The sequence below is a fragment of the Lupinus angustifolius genome, chromosome LG09 (genome assembly GCF_001865875.1).
Source record: "Lupinus angustifolius cultivar Tanjil chromosome LG09, LupAngTanjil_v1.0, whole genome shotgun sequence".
Lineage (NCBI taxonomy): Eukaryota > Viridiplantae > Streptophyta > Magnoliopsida > Fabales > Fabaceae > Lupinus > Lupinus angustifolius.
This window is the reverse complement of record NC_032017.1, coordinates 6,920,822-6,926,718: the sequence shown is the minus strand read 5'-3', so window position 1 is coordinate 6,926,718 and position 5,897 is coordinate 6,920,822.

Here is a 5,897-nt window from a genome sequence, read left to right as displayed (position 1 = left end):
CAGATGATAGAGCGCTGAATGGTTTTCCTTTAGTTCTCTCTAGAGGGGAATGAGAGAATACCTTAGTTTCTGAAAAGTGTTGCTTTGAGGTTAGTTGGAGGAGGCTTATCCTTATGCCTTATAAGCCCTTATGGATGAGTGGATAGTGTTATCCTATCCTGGATAACACTATTCTCATCCTACCTTATTCTCCTCCACCTTTACACTTGAAAACCTGTTGCTCTACAAATGGGGACCATAACCCATAAAAGTAACCCCGTAGTGGTTACTACTTTAGTTGCAATAATTTTGATTCAGTCCCTTCATCAAATCAGAAATTGCCTGAAGGTATCTACACTTATTATTATTTCATGACACATATGCCCTTAGCCACCAAATTAATTACTTAAGATCATTTTATATTTTGGCTAATTACATAATGGCCATAACACAATTATAGAATTATATTTGTGACCCATAAATTGTCAGAAATTCCAACATATGAATATAAGTATAAATATAGCATAAACATAAATATAAATGCAATTGATTGTATACTTTTATACACCTTGAATCTATGATTCTTAATCTTTTAATTGAATATAATATCAATATAAATTTCCAATGGTCCCTACAATCTTACATTTCTTAAACAATAATTTGAGTGCATACAGAATTTCATGGCTAAATAAGAATTACTTATATTTAATGAAATCACAAACCCAAAATCCCCACATCATGCTATTATGATTTGGACTGATTATTTATTTATTAATTACAGTGACCACTTGGTGACAAAACATCAAATAATCACTTTTTTCGAACTTATATTGTGTAGATTAATTGGAGGACATGGGGCAACTTTTTTTATATAATTTTTTAAATGCAGGATATGGGGCAACCTTAACTCTTGTTGACCTAAAGTATAAGAATATTATAGGAGGCATCAAAACTAACCTGATTTGAATTTATTAATCCCAAACTAGTTTATGGTCTTCAATTATGACACCAATTAACTTAATAAAATTGATTTTAAAATTATTTAAGTGGTACCAAATTTCTAAGATGTTGAAATCACATAATGAGTCAATTCCAAAAACTTGTAATATGTGTCAAAATATATCTGTGTGTACTGTTTTGTCACAACATGGAACTCAACCACATTAAGATTCTACCTCCCTCTAGATAAGTTTTATATGAGTTTCATTGACTTTAGCCATAATCATGAAGTATGGATTATTTTTTGATAACGGTATGGATATATTTGAAATATTTGTCCTATGATGTATAATGTAGTTGACATATTTTTAATATTTTATATACTTCACTCACAAATTCATGCATATACATATACTCCATCATTCTTATTTATATATAGTGCAACGATCTTTATTTTTTTATACTTACTCTTCTTTAATAGTCTCTTAATTTACATGAAAAGTTGGAAAAAGTTAAGGAGGATACAAAGATAAATGACATATTAGTAGAAACAAAACATATAAATCAATATATTTATTATATTTTATAGTTCTTGTTACGAGAGAGATAATTATGGATCAATATAGTGTGTGTATATATATTTGAATATTTATACTAATAATCGTGAGAATAATTTGATTGATAATTCTATATTGTTTTATTTGTAATGGTTAATGTTTATTAATTTTATCCAAAATTATATTCACTAATTTTATATATTGTATACTAATTACATGTTCTAAAATTCTAGTGTGATGCATTCACCATTAGCGCTCTTAGTTATTTTTTAATATTTCCCACTGATTAATAATTATTCTATAATTTAAAAATAATGAGAGTATATATGTTTTCATGGTTTTTGTGCTTTATCCTTATCTTCGTATTGTTTTTTCTCCATGATCAAGGTTGTTTGGCTGCTTTTGGACTTTGGTTGTTATTCTTTAATTGATTATGTTGTTTTCGAGTGAGAGGTTATTCTCACTTAGGGCTGCTAGAAACCAAACTTTCAGAGTTCAGCTCGGTTCAGCTGGATAATGATTTGTTCAACTCGAGTTTTATATAAATTATTTTTACTCAAATTAATTTAATTAAAGTTTATGAACTGTCCGACTCAGCTTAAATTGATTCATTTGAATAGGTCAAATAATTAATTCTCTTTTAAAAAATATTGCACAAAGCTTATCATTTTATTTACAAGTGTAAAACATAAATATTTTAAAATTCAGCATCTAAAATGGTTTCAAACTTTCAATAGATTCATCACAATTTAGACAAACATTTAAAACAACAACACATATATAAGGATGACATTTTATCAATATTCAAAAGGATATATATATATCGAGTCAACTCATTAACCTAACGAATCAAGCTGTATTCAACTCAAGTTTGACTCATTTATTTAACGAGCTCAATTTTCTGCTCAAATTTGACTTATTTGATTCTTAAATCAAGTTTGTCGAGCTAAATAACAATTTGAGTTTCAAACAAATACTGAATTGTTTCGGTTTATTTTCAGCCCTATTGATAACTCTTGAATCTTATTAATCCAATCAACTACTTTTGCTTTTAAAAATAATAATGATGAACTTGTAGATAATATGAATAATTGTTTGTCAATAAGACAATAATTGTAGGAACATCTAACCTATTACATACTTATTCATGTGGTGAGTGTTGAACTAACCCATGATGGTTATTTGACAATCACACGCATAAGTTGTTTTTAAACAATGAATCAATGAATGAGTTGATTCATATGTGTTGGTCCATGCATTTATATAGGTAGAGCTTCAATGAAAACCAATACACACATGCATAAAAGATTATAGTGTTATAAGGGTGAAAGGTTCAAATCAAGAAGTGCTATAGTGTTTTCATTGATTCTCATATATCCACAAAACGTAAACTACGGAACTAGTTCAAAGGCACTAGGTTGAGTCCTTCAAAATATGATTGTTTGCAATCTAATAATTAGTAAATGGATAATAAGAAGAAAAATAGTTTTTTTCATCACTAAACTCACATTTGAGGTGAATGTGGATGAATATCAAATTATATCATATTTTAAATGGAATGAAATATATGTAACATATATTAGTGAGTCGGAAATTGTTGGACTCAACCACGACTAATGAGTTTCCAACCATGAGTTATATTATTATTATGGTATGAGAATAGTGAAGATGCACAAGTGATATATCATGTCTTGAAGCAAAATCGTAAGACGATGGTTCTATAAACTTTTTCTACTTATAAATCATTTCACTTATCTCATCAGTCGAATGTGAGACTTCACACTTCTTTTTCATGTTGAAATAATCAAATTGCAATAAAATGACTAACTTGTGGGAAGGAACCCTCTTTTAATTGACTTTTGATGGATTTCAAAAGGTAAACTAGTTTTTCTTGTTTTATTTTATTATATCTAGGGTTGTAAAAGTAATGCAAAGTAGTTGGCAAGTGAATTTTGTGAATCACAACTAATTCTTCAATAAGATACACTTTTCTTTTCATATTCCGTGGACAAAATGCAAAGTGCATATTCATGTATTCATAATTTGAAAAGGAAAACTCGTGAGTGCACCTTTCATGGTTCTCTAGAATTTCACGTGTACCATGGGTTGCTCTTCTTTCTCTAAGTGCATACTTATGTCAATTAAGCACTTTTCAGAAAAGTGGCTCAATATTATTCATACATACTTGCACGCCATTCTTCAATAGGAGAGACAAGGACATACACCTATTTAAATTTAGAGTCAAATATATTCTCTTAACAAATTAACTTATAAATCTTCTTACACCACAAAAAAAAACTAAAATGTGTCAAAAAGTATACATAAGCCTTTTTTTATATTTTATAATGTAGGAATATTTATAAGTTGCTTTTGTAGGAATATATATATCGTTTTTTCTTTAACATTTTATATTTTTTCATGTGTAATATTCCCACACTTTGGGCATTTTCACAAGATAGAACATGTGCATGCAACTACATTTGGATTGTTAAACCTATCCGAATGACTATATGATGGGTAGCATCAATTTGGAGTTTTTAACATAGAAAATTGCTCATGTAAAGAGAGAAGATAGAAAACAGGGACACTATATATGATTATGTCAACATTTTGCCCCACTCTTTTCTGTCAAGAGATATGATTGACCAGAAAAATATTTATTAATTACAATTTTAACTTAAATTATTTTTCCAACCAATCAGAAGTAATGATATATAAAATGATACAAAAAGTAGGACAACATATATACTCCATTTTATCTAGCTGGAATTGAAGGACGTTAGTTAATCCATATTCAAGTTGGGCTTGATCACAATTGCATAAAACTTTACCTCATAAATATTTAAGCAAACACTTCCATGGACTTAAAGTTTTTGCTACCATGTCTCAAATCAATCATATTTTACTAAGTAATATATAAAAATATTTCAAATCAATTATACTCTACCAAATAATATATAAATTTTTTTTTTCTAAAATTTCTTTTTAATGAGATGTCACTTTTTAATTTAATTGATATACAAATGGGACACTAAAAGTGTAATATGTGATTTTCATTCTTGCATGTGAGCCTTTAGTTAAGCTAAAATCTAGAATAGTAGTGAGATAAAAGAATTTATTGAATGGTTTTCAACCTTTTGAATTATATGAATCCATTCAAAGTCAACGTTTTGAATGCATTTAAGGCTATTGATGTAAGACCATCTAATAATTTTTCAAAGAGAATGAGAGATAAAAGGAAAAAATATATATAACTCTAATATCTTACAATTGTTTTAATGAAATTGTTTGGAAGAGTATTGAAGGTTGCAAGTAAAAGATGAGAGACTAATGAAGTGTTAGAAAAAGAGTATAATATTTATGTATTATTAATATAAAAATTTATACACGTATACTATATCATTCATCATTCTTTGATAATATTTTATTCATAAAGAGTCAATGATAATTAAATATCAATGGTTTTAATATATAAAATTCATATATGGTCAGTGTATTCATTTTTTCTCTATTAAAGGAGATTATTTTATTTTAGAATTTAAAATTAAAGACAATTGCTACCATTTGGGAAATGCAACATGTCCTTCATCAGTATTTGTTGGCTTTCCAACTTAAAAGTTTTGGGGTCTAAAGAACAGGGTTATTTGCTTAATTTACCTCTGATAGTAGTAAGTTAAAAAGTGCCTAATAGTATTGTTTGAACGTAAGTTTTTAAGTATTAGAGATAAGATGAATGATATTCACAAATACTTATTCACAATTCTATTGAATTGATCAATCATAATTTTGTACAATAAAATATTAAAGAAATGATTAAAACAATGATTGGTAAATAAGAAGTATGAGTATGCAATTTCAAATGACCTTAATATTATATTATGTTCTTTAATCTCTATAAATTTACATTTTATCTTACTTGCATATACTCATTCAAAGTATATCAAAAGATCTAAGAAACTTCAAACGATCTTCCTAATTTCTTGTTTATGAAAACATTATTATCCCTATGTTGATTATAGTGGCAAACCATTTAAACTTTAAGGGAATGACCAAATTTTAAATCCAAAGTCTCTCAATAGTAACAATGTTTGAGAATAATTCTTGTTAACAATATGTATGAAGTAATACTCGATCAAAGAACTAAAAATGGAAAGAAATTTGTGGTTCACAAAGCAAATTTCTTATTTTGTATCACTTTTGCTAGCACCTTTTCCTCCTTTTTCTTTTTTAAGTTTATTAATTCAGGCATCTATATCTTGTGTTTGCATGTTCATCTACTTAGGACCGTAGTTTCCATGAGCTAGAGAATATGCTAGTGATTGTGTTTATACAAGATTGAAAAGAAAAAAAAAAGTATCAACTAATGTTGGTTTAAATGGTATATACTTGATTCACTTTAAGTAAGGTCTTGAGTTCGAATCT